Source organism: Lissotriton vulgaris, chromosome 11, assembly GCF_964263255.1.
Source record: "Lissotriton vulgaris chromosome 11, aLisVul1.2, whole genome shotgun sequence".
NCBI classification, from domain to species: Eukaryota; Metazoa; Chordata; class Amphibia; order Caudata; family Salamandridae; genus Lissotriton; species Lissotriton vulgaris.
Window position 1 is genome coordinate 870,746,345 of NC_141699.1, and position 17,666 is coordinate 870,764,010.

At 47.6% G+C, this 17,666-nt stretch overlaps 1 protein-coding gene across 1 annotated transcript in view; it reads right to left on the reverse strand.

Moving 5' to 3' along the window:
- The window catches only part of KIF1A (kinesin family member 1A), a 2,508,766-nt gene that overhangs the window by 1,032,841 nt on the left and 1,458,259 nt on the right, over positions 1 to 17,666 (reverse strand). The window lies entirely within an intron of this gene.

The window sequence follows — 17,666 nt, forward strand, 5'->3', positions numbered from 1 at the left end:
TTAAGCTTGTATATCCTATTCAGTCGCCACCCCGTTACAATTGGTAGCCATCTCATCCCCAGTGCAGCGAGTTAATCCTTCAATTCATATTGCTGCGTTGTGGGCGAAAGCTGTATTAGCCTGGGGTCAATGCTAGAGAAACAGACTGGTGCTGTTTTTTTGTTGTTTGTTTTATCTCTCGAACGGAAGTTGGCGTGCTTTCCACATAATGCGGGCAGGGGAGGGGGCGGAGCGGGTAAAAAAAAAAAACAAGACGGAGGGAAGGCAGAGAAGGGGAGGGGGGAGGAGAAATGCGACACGGCGGGCAGGGGAGGGAGCGGGGAGAGGGTTTTTAGGTCTCGCTATTGCCTGTTCTTATTTGCTGCAGCTGTGTCTCAGGCCGATAATGTCATTCGTGTGGAATAAGAAGTCCCAAGGCGGCCGCCATGAACAGTAGGATTTGAAACCGGGCTGCACTTAAAGCTGCCTGGCTGCCAAACACGTTTCAGGAATTAAGCTTGTACATCCTATTCAGTCGCCACCCCGTTACTATTGGTAGCCATCTCATCCCCAGTGCAGCGAGTTAATGCTTCAATTCATATTGCCGCGTTGTGGGCGAAAGCTGTATTAGCCTGGGGTCAATGCTAGAGAAACAGACTGGTGCTGTTTTTTTGTTGTTTGTTTTATCTCTCGAACGGAAGTTGGCGTGCTTTCCACATAATGCGGGCAGGGGAGGGGGCGGAGCGGGTAAAAAAAAAAACAAGACGGAGGGAAGGCAGAGAAGGGGAGGGGGGAGGAGAAATGCGACACGGCGGGCAGGGGAGGGGGCGGAGCGGGGAGAGGGTTTTTAGGTCTCGCTATTGCCTGTTCTTATTTGCTGCAGCTGTGTCTCAGGCCGATAATGTAATTCGTGTGGAATAAGAAGTCCCAAGGCGGCCGCCATGAACAGTAGGATTTTGAAACCGGGCTGCACTTAAAGCTGCCTGGCTGCCAAACACGTTTCAGGAATTAAGCTTGTAGCCATCTCATCCCCAGTGCAGCGAGTAAATGCTTCAATTCATATTGCTGTGTTGTGGGCGAAAGTTGTATTAGCCTGGGGTCAATGCTAGAGAAACAGACTGGTGCTGTTTTTTTGTTGTTTGTTTTATCTCTCGAGGGGGGAGGAGAGTAGGAGGAGGAGGGGGGAGGAGAGTAGGGGAGGCACGGCCTAGCGGCCGTGCAACCAAGAAGTGAGGGGGCGGAGCTGGGGGAGGCTGTGAAAGAGAGAGTGGGCAAGGCAGGCGGCTGGGGGCATGTGCACGCGCTTTTAAGCTCAATGCGCATTGCGCTTAAAAGTCACGGGCACTACAAGGAATCGCCACGATTCCTTGCAAGTTAGTTAAAGAGTGGTTAAGCCCCCATAGTCTCGCAAGCTCGATGCGCATGCGCATCGACAGGCGAGACCTAAAAATGGGCTTCCCGTGCTGCGGGAGCCCGCAAATGATTTTAAAGTGCCTCCAGGCCCTTTCCGATGACGTGGGCGAGACCGCGTTGGAGGTTGGAGCTTGTCCTAGTGCCCCCTCCCCACTTGCAGTGCAGCCGGACAACAAAGCACAAGCATTTACAATGCAATAGGTCTCGCAGCATTAAAGTTTGAGTTACTGGCATTGTAAATGACAATGCTTTGCATTAATTTTTTTTAAATTTGCAATTGGTATATAAACATTGTTTGTGAATGGTTAGCTGTAATGGTTAGCTGTTGCTTATGAGCAATTCATCCTTCCGAGGACGATAAAATGAGTCTCATTGAGTTGGGTAACCATAAACATCTGTTATCAGCGCCAAGATACCAAAGGTCAACGTGTGCTTAAGAAATACGCATGTTATGTTAGGTTTTACGTTATGTTATTTGTGTTGGTGTGTTTGCAGGGTGCTTTAGCTAGAGGCACAGATGGTAAATAAGACCGCGAGACAGGGGGCGCCCGAGGCAGTGAGACACACAGAGGAGCCCACAGGTTGAGAGGCAGAGACAGAGCGAGGAGCAGAGACAAGAGGAGAGAGGGGGGCCCAGGTTGGAATAGACATGTGTGGTATTGACTGATAGTCACCCCACCATAGAAGTTGCTAAACGTTTATTAAAATAGAATCTTTTGCACCCGGTGCAGTGTGGACAGATTTAATTTATAAGCAGGATTGGCAGACCAAAAATGCAATTTAAAGTTTGATATTTGTCCACCACATGAACTGCCTTGCTACAGTATCCGAAATAAGTGTTGTAGTCCCCTCCCAAAATAGGTTCAATGGCCTCATGGTGTCTCCCCATCCACTGCGAAACTGTTCAGAAATTCAGAGATATGGTAACCCCACCAAACCCCCCTCCGTTTTAATGACAGTTTCGAGCTGCTGTCGGTGTCTCAGAGAGACTTCCTAGTTGAACCTTTGAAGGAGTGGGGCTACCCTATCTTTTACACTGGTGTATTTCCCATACATCGGCTACATTCACCAAAAATGTGTAAATCGTGTTTAAACGATTGACCACAGTTTTATATTAAATCAAAGTTTGTAAATTGTCTGTATACGCCCATGCTTTAAGGTCAACGCTTAAAGATATTGCGGAAATTCTTTGCAAATTCTGCAAAGTCACCAGGGAAACATCTCTGTTATTGCAGCTCTTGTCCGCCTACGCAGTATTTTATTGTGACTCCTATGCACGGTGAGCCACAAACACCCGGCCATTCATTTCTAATATGAATTGCAGCTCTGGGAAGTGAACCAGAGCACAATCTCTCAAGGGTAGACTCTGCATATTAATCTGCAAGAAACACTGCAGCTGGGTTTTTCTTTTTTTCGAATAACCTTTTGGGTTTTTTGAAGAGGGCATGCGGGTTTACATTACCAGGGGACGAAACTACCCATTTATGCATCAATACATTTCAAGCTCGAGACAGCTCGCGTTAGCGCTCTGACGCCTTCGGGTAAAGTCTGCGCTATATAAAATTGCATAAACAAATAAATAAATAAATAAACCATTACAAGTTACCAGGAACAGTGAAAGGGGTTTCACGGCTCAAAATGGCAGTCTGCGTCGTCCGGCGTCGGAGGAGGGGGTGGGGAGGGGTGCTGTGACGTCAGCCTCGTTCTCGGAGTCCATTGGCCCCGGCCACGGATCTTCCACGCGCTGGAAGGCGGACATAATTCACAGTGACGCAGGACTACCATGCTCGAGCCCCGCGGAGCCTACAGAACACCGGACTGGCGGTAAGTGGGGCGGTGCGCTTGTGTGTGCGAGCGTGTGTGTGTGTGTGTGCGACAGGGGAGCGTGTGTGTGTGTGTGTGTGCGCGACGGGGGTCTCTGTATGTGTGCGTGCGTGTATGTGCGCTCGTGTGCGTGTCTGTATGTGCACATGCGTGCAGGGGGAAGTGTGCCTGTGTATGTATGCGCTTCCCAGGAGACAGACACGGCGAGCACGTTCGCGAGCGTGTGGCCCGCGGAAATCGCCTCCTTGAAGAGGCAATGCGCGCGGCCAGGTGCTGTCTCCTGGGAAGCAGAGTCAGTAACAAAAGATCTCCTGGCGGACACAGCGCTGTCGCGCTGTTCGTCACGAGACCTAAAAAACGGGCTTCTTAATCATGTAAACCTGCGGCAGCGCCAAAACCTTACGCCCCTCCAGAGCAGATGTAACAAGGAGAAATATTTGTATATCTCCTACTTCTTTCCTCTTTCCATGTGTGCTGCATTGTGCAGCACACTTAGAAAGAGAAAAGCGCCTTCTTGGTCTTGAGTTTGTGCAGGAAGGTGTCCCTTCCTGTACAAAAACAATCCTGCCTGCAACGGAGACACACTTGCACCATGGTGGAAGGGGGTACCGTTTTAATTGGCAGACATGTGGGATTAGTGGGTCGTATTAAATTGGTGACCCTCATAGATTCTGAAACTTTCCCTCACAGAAATGTGAGAAAAATCTGTTTTAAGTTAATGTTTTGGGAGTGTATTCCCAGGATGTGGAAAAAAGGATGCAATTTTGGCATGCATACCTTTTGTGGAAAAATGGTATGAAGGTTTAAATTTGAGCTACCCCTAACATCCAAAGAAGGACTTTGCAACAAGCTGGGGGAAAACTCTAGCAGCAAAGAGGTTAAACTCCTGTTTCTACTTCTTCAGATTTAGTACGTGTATACCTTAGTCAGAGTGAGTGGACAAGCAAAGTAACAATTCTAGGTGAGAGGATGTAGCCTTGCGGCTCGAGCAATCGACCTCGGACCGGGGAACCGGGTTTGAGTCTTGGCAATTACGCTCAACATCATGTGACTCTGGGCTAATCACTTAAATTCCCTGTGCCTAATAAAAAAAATGAATGTGTTCATCTGTAACGAAACTGGTTCTCACGTAAAGCGCTCTGATACCTGATGTCTCGGGTCTAGTTTGCGCTATATAAAACTCTAATAAATAAAAAATAATAAAGAAAGAATTCACTCCAATTCGTAAAGCTGAATCTCAGCACTTTAGTAGACATAATAGCAGCACCCTTGTTGCCTCTTTGTGAAGGATGTTTGCAAAGAGTTCCAGGCGCAGTCAGCTCCAATTTCGTTCTCAATATGTAAGAGAGGAAAGTAAAGATCTGTCTAGAATGATTCAGAGCTGACCAACACCCAGCTCCAAACCATGCTATCTTTGTAGAATATGCACTATCCCAACTTAAACCTTGTGCTGATTATGAGTTAAACGCTCTGTATAAGTGAATGATTATGAGTTTTCAGACAGCTATGCTTGGAAGCATGGGCCACCGACTTCAGTTTCAGTTTGGATTCATCCTTATCACCTACTTTAGTCATCGCAGAGACAATACGAATTTAAATCTCTAGAGTGGTTTACATATTAAATGATTTTTTTGTGGTTTTCAGTTGTTTTCAGGCATATTTTCAGACTTTATTGTGTGTTTTCATGGGTTATTTATGCACTATTCCATATAGTTTTCTCAAGGTTAAAGTGATGTTACCACATCTTCAAATGTCCAACTTGTCCATCAGGTCCTATCCAATGGACAATTATATTGTAAAGGGAATTTTCTGTGTGATTTCTTAAGATGAAACTCACAACTTTGGTATGCCTGGGTTGAGCCCACTTTTTTAATAGCTTCTGAACTGTGTGTGTCAGGGGTTCCACATGTGTTTAAATCCAATTTCTTTGTCGGGATGTAAGAGAGGAAAGTAAACATGCCTCTAGATGTAATATTTTGGAGTTGCCTGACATCCAACTCCAAATCATACTGACTTCATAGAATGCTCCCCTTTTCAACTTAAATTTGAAGCTGCTGGGCTCTGTTTTATTGACTGAGCAAAAGGACACTATATGTAGGAGGAGGGAGCCTTCAGTTGCACTTTGGATTTTTCTTTCTCACCTACTGCAGTCATCAGTCTAAAGAAGATAAAGCTCTAGATCGGATTACACACTAAATCATTTATTTTCAGTAGTTTTCCGGCCTACTTTCAAACTTTAATATGCATATTTTCACAAGTTACTAACACACTAGTCCACATAGTTTCTTCAGAGTTCAAGTGTTTTTCTACATCTTCAAAATTCCAACTTGAATACCACAGTCATATTCAGTGGATGACTATAGTATGGAGTGAGTTTTCTGTGTAGTTTCTAAGGGTGAATCTCAACCTTTGAAGCTGCACAGAAAACTCACTCTGAGTGGCAGGCATTTGTCATTTCTAATGTATATCGAATTATTAAACAACTGTTGTATTCATCTCTAAATAAGACAAACAGCGCCAACATATTGAAGTGTTTTGTAAATAAGGAACGCTGGAACTCTTTTGGTTCCCACTGTACGCTGTAGGCCTATGATGTAAGCGTTGGAGGGATCAGTTGACGCAGGCTTAGAATGTGGAGTTCTATATTACATGAAGCAGAATAAAGACATGAAGAATGACTATACGTGTGGCGTAGTTATTAGCGGGTACCTGGGTTGGTAGGACGCTACAACTGGTGGCGACATAGGGAATGCAAAGCCTGTACACTGAAAGCGTTCTTCCAGAGAGTTTCCAGCGCAACACCAGCCTGTTAAAATGCTTGAAGATAAAAAAAGCGACATTAAAAGTCTACATGTCGGTGGCCAGGAACTAAATGAAACGGACGCCAACAAATGGTACTGTGCCATTACGAAAATTAATGGCATACGCTATATGGAGTAAGAACGCTAAAGGCAGATGCAACCAGGTTATGAGAGCAGTGCACAGCAATAGTTCAGTAAAGATTAAACTGAAATTCCTGTGCTATGAAACAGATTAACCCAGTGTTTGTGAAGAAACATTTAAGCACAAAGCCGACCAATATCATAACGTTATCTGCTTTCATGGACTAGAAGTATAGAAGGTTTATCTATTTATGGAAACCCTTAATGAATCATTATGTTACAACGTGCTGCAAAGCGGCCCCAGAAGGAGGGTCGGGGTTGCGACAACAGCTGTGCGACAACGACCAAAGCTGCTGCATAGGGGCTCTGAACAACTCCCTAGACTACCATTGAATAAAGAGCTCCAATGCAGAGCCAGGTAGAGGTCCAAGCTCCAAAAGTTATTAAGACTGACCCTGAAGCCAGCACGTCACAAAGCGCTAGAGAAGCTTTGATTAAACAAATTCCACAAGAAGAGCCTGAGAAGCCATTACTGTCCACCAATGAGTATATGGCGACTGCATTCTTAAAACCGCAATTAGCATTTGATATTGGCAATAGGTGGACTGCATGGATAGAGACTTTTGAAAATGTTATAGATGCAATAGATAAAAAAGAAAATAAAAAATATTGTAAAGTATCTGAGGAACATAGCTGGTGAAGGAATGATTGAAGCCATAGAAAAGATACCACAAGGAGATTATATGACGTACGATCAAATCAAAACAGCCTTGAATGTCAAGTTTAATCCAGTGGCTGATCACACTGAAGAGCATGCTGATCATAAAGCGACTTACATGGAGGCCGGAGGCGCCTAAAGTGTGTCAGTCATGAGCATGAAAAGTAAGCCCTAGTACAAGGCTTAGGAAAACAAAGCAATGTCTCCAAATAAAAAGAAAATGTGTTATAGATGTGAACTATCATTTCCACACAAAGGTAAATGCATCAGCTTTGGAACAGCGAACCATTTTGTGATGACTTGCAAGGCAAAGAGAAAAGTAAGTCCATCACAGCGTGAAGACAAAATGGCTGACTGAATGCTACCTGAGTGCATTCAACACACTGCCACAAGGCCAAGAGGTCACAACAACTGAGGTAAATCGATACAAAATGAAGTTGATTGTCATCTAAATCATTGGCACCAGTGTCCAGTGAAAGTGGCATGTAAGGATGAAGTCCACCACAGGAAGTATAGTTCAGGAAGCTTTATTCCAGTAACAGGTAATCAGATCAAATGGGCCCAGTGGATCAGCACCAACTGAAGCCGATGTTCTAAACCAGTGCTCCCATACATTCTAGCACAGTATAATACTAAGTAGAGGGACATAACAATACCAACATTCCATACCATAAATAATGCAAGAGGAGTACACAGAAAATACCATATTCAGCAATACATAGAATACCACATATCTCCCCCTTAATAAACAATAAGAAAACAAAACAAACAAAAAAACAGATACAAATATGCAAAAACAAACAAACAAACAGTAATTAGTCACAAGTTTGCTTGGAATCCTACAACTTCTATGTAAATTGACACCAGAAGAAAGCGATGATTCTGAACCAAATACATTGCCAGACTGTGTAACCTTGGCAAGGCGTTCGGATAGTCGATTGTCTGTGGTGGTAGCGGGGATGTTGCTTTGCTTGAAGAAGTTGGTGGCCTATGGCTGAGGTATGAAGTTCCTGTAGATGTTGACGATTTTGTCGTGGAAGAATTTCGCAAGGTTGTTGCAGACTGCCTTAGAGAGGGTAATGTTGTTTGTTGGAGCTGAGGGGTTGGAAAAGTCTTTGGCGAAGTTGAAGAGTTCTTTGCTGTTATTGGAGCTTCACCCGATGAGTGAGGCTAAGGCTTTTTTCTCTGATTCTATCAACTGACTGTGGTAGAGGTTGAGGATTGTCTTTAAGGTAGTTTTGTTGGTCGTGTCCTTGCTGGCACACCTTCTCCTTTCCAGTTGTTTACAGTGTAGATAAGTGTTCTGAGGACTTTGGTGTACCAGCTAGTCTGATTCGTAGAACTTCTGTGGGTGTTGTTGCTTATGGAAGCAACGCATTTGGCGATCCAATAGTTGAAATCTCTGCAGTTCTGGTCTAGGCTGTTTGAGGAGATGGGGTGGGTGGTGTTGAGGGCATAGATCCAAGCATCTTTTGAGCCTTTGATCCAGCTGTGGTGGGGGCATTGGGTGGACTTGGACAGGGCCGGACTGGCCGTAGCGGGTACCGGGCGTTTCCCGTGGGCCACCAGAGGGGAACTAGTTATGGGCCCATGGGGGCCGTTTTTATTACTGGGGGCCAGAAATATCCGCCCCCTGTAACAAAATCGGCCAAAACTGGGCCTAGCAAACAGCTCAGCCACACCCCTCTTCCCCTCAGGGGGGGTTGGCCAAGCAGTTTGCCAGGGCCGGTTTTGGGTCCCAGTCCAGCCCTTGATTAGGGGCAGAGGTCCTTGAGCTGGCGAAGTTGAAGTGAACAATGGAGTGGTTGGTCCAGGTATGTTCCATGGTGTGGATGTACCTAATGCGGTCCGGGTGTAAAGATGGGGTCTAGCGTGTGGCCTATGGTGTGGTGTGGTGGGGTCGGAGATAAGTGGTTGAGTACAATGTTGTTCATGCTGTCAAGGAGGTTAGTAGTGTTGATGTCATTGTGATTGTCAAGATGTAAGTTGAGGTCGCAGACTAAAATAGAGTTGTTGGAGTCTATGGTGAGGGGGTGATGAAGTCAGCTATGAAGTTGCAGAAGGCTGGATGTGGTAAGGCTGGATGTGGTAAGGAGGATGGTAGGCGTAGGTGGCCCTGAAGGGTCATCTCCTGGACCCAGTATTCGCCAGCTCCCCCTCGGTACAAGTGAAGGCGGCCCTCCCCCTCCCCTGGACAGATCATTTCCTGGTCCCTTTCCAACTTCCAGGAACTTTCAGAAAATCGCAAAAACCTCCTACCTACATCAGGGACAGGACCTGGTCCAGACTCCCTACCGAAGAATGGGCAAGGATCTGTTACGATGTTTGCACACTAGTAGTTGGGCGTGGGAGGAGCTAGGGGGCGAGAGGAAGAGGAGGGGTAGAGGCAGGATATGGTTAGTTAGAGTAGGGACAGGGGGCAGAGAAGACACGGAAATAAAAGCTCTGTTGGCAATCATCCCAAGCGTCTGTCGTTCATTGTAGCTGGACGCTACAACTGGCGACGAGGGTGGGATTGGGAGTGCCTGCCACCCACCGAAGCCTGCAAGCCTGCAGGAGCGCTTAAGAAGTAAAGCGCCCGTCGGCGCCAAAACGCGAATCACGCGTGACGCGTGAGAGGTGGTGTGCCCTGCAAGAACAGACGTCGGGAGCCCACTCCGACTCTGCCCAGAGCCCTGTCGTGGCGAAAATCGCCGTGGAGAAGAGCGCTGCCCCGGGGAAGTTTTGGCGCGCTGTCGCCGAGTTTAAGGGGCCATCGGCGGAAGAACGCGGGACTGCAGAAGCAAGTCGGGAGCCCACCCCGATCTCACCTGGTGTCCGTGGTGGTGGTGAAAAATAAAATCCTGGCGTGAGCTGCCTCAGAAACCGACCGCCGGTGAGTCCTGAATCCCCGAGAGTGAAAGAGTCTGGAGAGCCAGCCTCGTGTGTGCCTGCAGGAGCGGCGGCCATCTTGAAGTCAGGCGCCTAATAAGGACAACTCTGTGCAAATCAACGGCGGCCATTTTGAAGTCAGGCGCTGGTGAGGAAATAAGCATTGGCACCATAAACAAGCATTGGCAAAACAAACAAGCACTGGTGACTACAAGCAACAAGCATTGGCAAAACAAACAAGCACTGGCGACTACAAGAAACAAGCATTGGCAAAACAAACAAGCACTGGCGACTACAAGAAACAAGCATTGGCAAAACAAACAAGCACTGGCGACTACAAGAAACAAGCATTGGCAAAACAAACAAGCACGTCGCGGTCTGACACCCGAAGACATCATGCGCGAGCTGTCCAAGATCAGACGGAGCGGTCCCCTGAATCGTCACACTCCAGCAGGGAGTCACGCCGGTCTCGGTGGGAGAGGAGGTCGCCGTCCAGAGAATCCAGACCCTCATCCCGAGACTCTGTTTATACCATTGAATACTTGAACTTAGCAGCAGACCCGGACCAACTTAAGAGATACCCTCGGCTGGACATCAAAGTCGGAAATCACGACTCAAAGTTTGTACTAGACTCTGGTGCCTCTCTAAATTACATTCCAGTTACTGAATACGAGAGAATGAGCCCACGACCCCCCTTGACATTCGCACCTGTGAGAGTCTACACGTGGATGGCTAAGAAGCCCCTTCCCTGTCTAGGGAAATTCTCTACGACACTTACACACGACGGCACAACCATATCAGCAGTCATCCATGTCATCAAGGGCCCTGAAGCAGACTGCCTTCTGAGTCTACCAACTGCTGAACGTCTCCACTTGGTGGAAATTCTCTTCAAAGTCAGCGACATCCGAGACGTGACCCGCCTATTTCCCAGATTGTTTCAAGGCTTGGGCAAGTTGAGAGACTGTCAAGTACGGCTTCATATCAACGAACAAGTCAGGCCTGTAGCCCAACACCCTCGGCGAGTACCATTTCACCTACAGGCCGCTGTGGAGGAAGAACTACAAGATCTATTGACTGCGGACATCATCGAACGCACTGATGGCCCGACTCCATGGGTTTCGCCGGTCGTCATTGTTCCCAAAAAGGGCACGGCCAACAAAGTCAGGCTCTGCGTGGACATGCGGTTGCCCAACACTGCAATAGAACGAGAGCGGCACCCGGGGCCACACTTGAGCGACATGATCGCAGCATTGAACGGAGCCACTGTGTTTTCCAAATTGGATTTGAACAAAGGTTACCATCAACTGGAATTGGAAGTGGGGTCCAGGTACATCACTACTTTTGCAACTCACATGGGGTTGTTCAGATACAAAAGACTGAGCTTCGGTGTGTCCTCGGCAGCTGAGATCTTTCAGGAAATGATCCGGCAATTCATCCAAAATATTCCAAACACGTTCAACTATAGCGATGACATTCTTGTCTATGGTTCTGATGTCAGAGAACATGACATTGCACTTAATCGTGTCTGCCATGCCTTAGTAGCAGCCAACTTAACTTTGAACAAAGAGAAATGTGAGTTTCACCAGGCTACGCTGAAATTCTTCGGCCACATCTTCTCGGGTGCTGGCATGAAACCTGATCCCGACAAAATCATGACTCTAAACAACACCAAGAGTCCCCAAGACGTCAGCGATCTCAGATCGTTCCTGGGAATGGCCAGCTATTGTGCTCGCTACATTAAGGACTACGCTACCATCAGCCACCCCCTCCGCTTGCTAACCAAGCAGGGTCAATCGTTTGAATGGACTCCCCAATGTGAGCTGGCATTCAAGGAAATCAAGAAAGCAGTTGAATCGGCAAATCACTTGTCATATTTCAACCCGAAACGGAAAACGGAGATAACTGTCGATGCGAGTCCGGTGGGACTAGGAGCAATCCTGGCTCAATATGAAAATGACTCGGATCAACGCCGCATCATTGCCTACGCGAGTCGTAGTCTGACTGAGCCGGAACGAGCCTACTCCCAACCTGAAAAAGAAAGCCTAGCCGTGGTATGGGCATGTGAACATTTTCATGTCTTTATCTATGGAAAGCATTTCACTTTAATCACAGATCATCAAGCCCTCATCACCATCTATGGAAATCCAAGATCCAAAATGCCCCCAAGGATTGAAAGGTGGGGTCTTCGGTTGCAGGAATATACCTTCACCATACTTCACAAACCAGGGAAGTCTGAAAATCCAGCGGATTACATGTCCCGGCATCCTCTCCCATCATCAGCTTCCAGATCCTCTATTGCGGAAGAGTACATTCACTTTGTAACAGATCAAGCTCTCCCTCCAGCTATCCCTATGGAGACCATTCGGGAGATGACAGCTACAGGATCCTTAAAACAACCACCCCTGTCTGCGCGGAAGACCCGACTATCGCCGACATAAAATTTAGAGAGTGGATTACCACCTCCCTGAACATTGTACTCCCATTGAGAACTAGGGAGGATAAAAACGGCAAACCCGGCTCTGCCCCATGGTACACCTCTGACCTCCGCCTATTGCGCAAAAACTGTAAAAAAGCCGAACGGCTTTGGCGGAAAGACTGGCAGCATGCCAGCAAGGAGACATACCAGAATACCGTCAGACTTTACAAAGAGGCCATTAAGCATGCTAAAGCCTCCCACTATGATGCACGGATCAAAGAATCCTCTAACTCCGCCAAGAAATCCTTTTTAATAGTAAAGGAGTTGCTGAAAGTACCCAACAGCCCCATCTCCACCACCCCCCGGGTCGACCGAAGTAATGAGCTTGCCTCATACTTCAACGACAAAATCTCCCGCATCCTGGCTTCCCTTCCTCCGTCGGGCCCCTCCAGCCACTTAGCCAGCTGCCTATCGCCCGGCCTTAACAATAATAGTCCCCGCCATCCCACACTTACTATATTTCGGCCAGTTACCTGCACAGAGGTACAACGTACCCTGACTAAAATGAAAAGCGGATCCCCTCTGGACCCGGCACCCATCAGATTCCTGAAAACCGTGGCCCCTGTCATCGTCCCCACGGTCACGGAGCTTATCAACAGCTCGCTGGCTCAGGGATCTGTCCCTGACAGCTGGAAAAATGCGGTGGTAAAAGCACTTTTAAAAAAACCTCAGCTCGACCCAGCGGATTTGGCAAATTATCGACCAATATCTCTACTTCCCGGAATCAGTAAGGTAGCCGAGAAATTGGTCAACGAACAACTATCTCTGTTCTTTGAGACCAATAATGTACTACGGCAATCCCAGACTGGATTCCGCCCAGGCCATGGCACAGACACCGCCCTTCTTGCCGTTATCGAAGAAGCAAGGCGCATCCTGGATTCAGGAGGGTCAGTGGCAGTGATCCTCCTGGATCTCAGCGCAGCCTTCGACACAGTCAACCACCGTGTCCTTCTTCATCGACTCGCGGCAGCAGGACTTGCCGGGACGGCTCTTAGCTGGATTGAATCCTTCCTCTCTGGACGTACGTTCCAGGTTTGGGACGACAACCATCACTCGTCCACCCTCCCCCTCACAAGCGGGGTCCCTCAGGGCTCCTCCCTGAGCCCGACGCTTTTTAATGCATACATGGCCCCCCTTGAGGACGTGGTGACACCATTTAATATCAAAATGATAAGCTACGCTGATGACACTCAATTGGTCGTCTCCTTGTCACAACTAATCGACCACCCAGAGAATTTGACCAACTGCCTGACAGAAATCCACAGTTGGATGAGTGACTCATCATTAAAACTAAATGGGTCAAAAACGGAAGTGATGCTACTGGGGAAACAATGGACGACCATTCCCCCAGCAATCTGGCCCGACGTGTTCGGAGAAATCCCCCTCCCGAAGCGTGAAGTCAAGACGCTCGGCGTATGGCTCGAACCAGAGCTCTCCATGAAGACGCAAGCCACCAAAACCTCGGGCATCTGTTTCGGGCTCATGAGAACGACCCGCAAGATTCTTCCCCTTTTACCTCCTGTCTCCAGGAAACTACTCATTCAGGGACTAGTACTGTCCCGCCTGGACTATAGCAACACAGTCTACCTGGGAGCCCCTGAAGCTACCCTGACGAAATTACAGCGGACTCAGAATGCCGCAGCGCGTCTGATCACCAACCTTCCCTCTAGAGTGTCTGCCAGACCTGCCCTCAAGGCTCTGCACTGGCTCCCCGTGCGCCAGAGGGTCCAGTTCAAAGCTATGTGCTTGTCACATAAAGTGATCAACGGATCGGGTCCCGCGATCCTTAGTAGTATGATCACTCCCTACAAAGCATCCAGATCCCTACGATCTGAAAACGAGCACCTGGCCAACATTCCCAGATTCAAAAAGGCACGTACAGGAGGACGACGCTTTTCTGTCCAAGCTGCGACAGGATGGAACGCTCTACCACGTTCCCTCAGACTCGAACCCAACTATTTGGCATTCCGGAAAAAGTTGAAAACTCACCTATTTCCTAATTAATTCTCCTCTCCTCCCCTCTTCTCCCTCAACTGGATTACACTTCTACAGCGCGGGGATGCCCTTGGGTCACCAGGCGCTTTATAAATCGCTAAAAAAAAAAAAAAAAAAAAGGTGGTTTCTGTCTGTTTGGGGTCAGAAGTTGAAGTGATCTATGGCTGGGGTGATGTTGTTATTTGTGGTGGTGCACTGAATGAATTCCTATATCATAGCGATTCCTCTGCTAGGTTTATTGATGAGGTGGGTGATCTTGTATCCTTTGGATGGGGGTGGTGTGGAGTTCAGCCAGGTCTCTGTGAGGAAGAGGACGTCAGGTGTGAGGGTGGAGAGGTCACAGATCTCAGAAGGGTGTTTAAATAGTGAGCGTGTGTTAAGAAGGGTGCATGCGAGTAGGTGTTTTTTCCAGTGGTGTCTGGTGTCTGGGGTGTGTTCAGAGTGGGGCTGGTAGGTGGGTTGGTGGGTGGGTTGGTGGGTGGGCTGGTATGTGTGCTGTGGCAGGTGAAGTAGCAGTGGGTATAGGCAAAAGGTCCTACTGTGGAGCATGGGTCAGCGTGGTGGCAATGTTTGTTACAGCATCTAGGGTTGAGGGTGTTGAGCTCTGCAATGGTGTCTCAATGATGGGTGGGAGGGCCAGGTGTTGTGGCGCTGGGCATGGTCCAGGTACGGCCAGGCGTATACAGGCTTACCTTTGGCATGACCCCGGTGCGCCCGTTGCGCGGATGTAATGCAGCTTCCATTAAGTAGGTTCTGGGAGGTGCGTGGTAGGTGGGGCTCCCAGAGGCTGGAAGAAGCAGGAAGATGCGAAGGAGAGCAGGTAAGGAGTGGAAGGAGGCGAGTGGGGGGAAACAGGTGAATAGGAGAGGGTGCTGGGGGCAAGAAGGGGTCAAGAAAGAGTAAGAAAGGTGGCAAAAGTAAGTAGCTAAAGTGCACAGTGAAAGGTGGCAACAGCAAATCAACAAAATAAGGCAAAACTATGTGGAAAAAAGTATCAAAAGTATGAAAAAAGGAGGCAAAAGTAGCAGAAAAATAAGGCAAAAGCAACAGAAAAAGGAGGCAAACGTAGCAGAAAAAGGAGGCAGAAAGAGCAGGAAAAGGTGGCAAAAGTAATCAGAAAAAGGAGGCAAAAGTTGCAGAGAAAAGTGAGAAAAGCAGCAGAAAAAAGAAAGCAAAAATATCAGAATAAAGGAAGTAAAAGAAGCGAAAAAAGGTGGCAAAGTGAGCAGAATAGATGGCAAAAAGAGTAAAAGCGGGAAGGCGGGAAGCGGGTACAGAGGTGAAGAGGAGCGGAGGAGGAGAGGGGAGGCAGTTGTTGCTGGTGCAGTGGAGTGCTGTGTCCGAAAGGGCATTGACTTTGAGTACCAGTCCATGTAAATGGGGAGACTGAGCACCAAGCACTTAATTTGAATGATCTCGTTATCCAAGGTGACTTTAAAGAAATTGTGTTTAATGTAATTTTCTGCCTGTTTCTCATACAGTCTTTGTGCAGGTGGTGGCTCTCACACCAGATAGCGATGATTCTGACTCAAAGCATGAGTATCCAAAACAAGGGCACAATGAGGTAAGAGCTCTCTGTACCTGGCTATTGTTAGCATTTCTGATGCAGTCATCAGGGAGAGACAAAGGGACGGGCCCTGCTAAGACTCTTTGTCAACTTGAATAACAGAAACAGCAGTCCCACCCATCACCACCAACCATCTAATAAATGGCAAAGCTCAAGAAAAACTCATCAGAACTCACTATAGTTTTAAGGGTAGCCCTGACTCCATCTCCTCTCACTTCAGTGGCTGAGTCTCCACCCTTTAGGCACTGGAATGCAGCCAATACACTTCCACTGTCTAGGAAGCTGTATTCACTGTCCATCGTATGATCTGATAAACCAAGGGCTATCCATAATGGATTCCATTGATCACAGTACTCTCAAAACACATGGAATCTATTCACATACATGTGCTGCACACTCACTGCACAAACACACAGTGGACTCCCCAATGGAATACCACAGAAAGAATCTGATGTTCACATTAAAGAGGATCTTTACATGAGAGGGGTCAGTAGACCACACTCTCCTGGATAAAAAAAAGTCTGGTCATGCTAAGGATTTACAAAAACTTGCTACATTGTCACAACTACTTTATGTAACTTACCCGGGTCATGACAGTAGTACAAGGCCTGCTATGAGGGAACCCTGTGTGTGCTCCTCCAGCTTGCAGAAGAGTTCTGCACCTTGCACTACCAGGGACATGTTTAGGTCTTTGCACATACACTAGATTAGCACAGTGTTGGGGTCAAATAAAATGTCAGGATACCAATTTAACATTTAGTCAGGCACACAGGGTAAGAAAGTAGCAAACTAGAAAGTTAGAAAGTAGTGTCCTATAGATTTTAGAAGGGGTAATATTACGTCGAACTGCTCCTTCCTAGCCAGTGGGGTGATTAAAGCCTCTTCTATGTTTTTGGAACAGTACCTCCTATTTTCATGGAAATAAACATGCTTGTGGAAAAGGTGACTATTTTTCAACATCTGACTTGTGCATGTTGCATGTGACAAAATCAATACCAGGAGCCTTGCTTGTCTTGTATGCCCATATCCAATGTTGTACATACGGTGCTGTAATATGCACCCTGCGTATAAATGATCCATTGTGCCACACTGACTTCCCGGCGGTGCCCAGCCTGGAAAGCTCCTGTGAAATCTGTGGCACATGTCACGTTTTCCTGTCCATCATATGCTCTTCACAGGGCAAATTTACTAATTCCCACTTGCAAACAACTGAGAACTTGTAATCACTTAGAAGCCATGCAAATTTTTAAATCAGATGCAAGACCGCTGTTTACCTGTGGAGTTGCCAAATTTCTAGGCTATATGTGGGGCATTAGGAAAAGAGTTCAATGGGTGGGGGTAAGCTAATTGCACTCATGTTGTTATTTAAAAATTCTAAATGCCTAGCTTTTTACATGAGTATCCAAGCTTTAGCATGGTCTTCACCTACCTATGAGTTCTTTTTCCCGGGACCCAAGGTGGTACTCCAGCTGCAGTACAAACTGAGGGGCCCATTAGGATGTAGGGGGAATTGCCACCGCCCGCATGGTGGTGGCGAGCCGCCCTACATCCTAGCCCGCCCGCCACCCATTTTCCCCCGCCATATTACTGTGGTGGGGGTACCGTGGTGGACGGGAAGACCGTCGGCCGCTTTTCCGCCCGGTCGACAAGTCGACCAGGTGGAAAAGGGTTTAATGTGGTGGCGTGTCTGGAAGACACCGCAATCCATATCAGGATGCAGACAGGGGCAGCCTTCCTGTGGTGGCATTGCCGCCACAGAAAGGCATGTGGTTTACGAGGTTGGGGGCCCGTTGCGGGCCGCTAGGATGTTAGGGGGGCGCATGGGGGTACCGCCCACCATTCTAATGATGCTCTAAGTGTCCAAGGAGGGAAATAAAATGCTAAATTTTCATATAAGAATACAGCTACTTTTTGAAAATTTCCCGAAATTGCATGTATTAC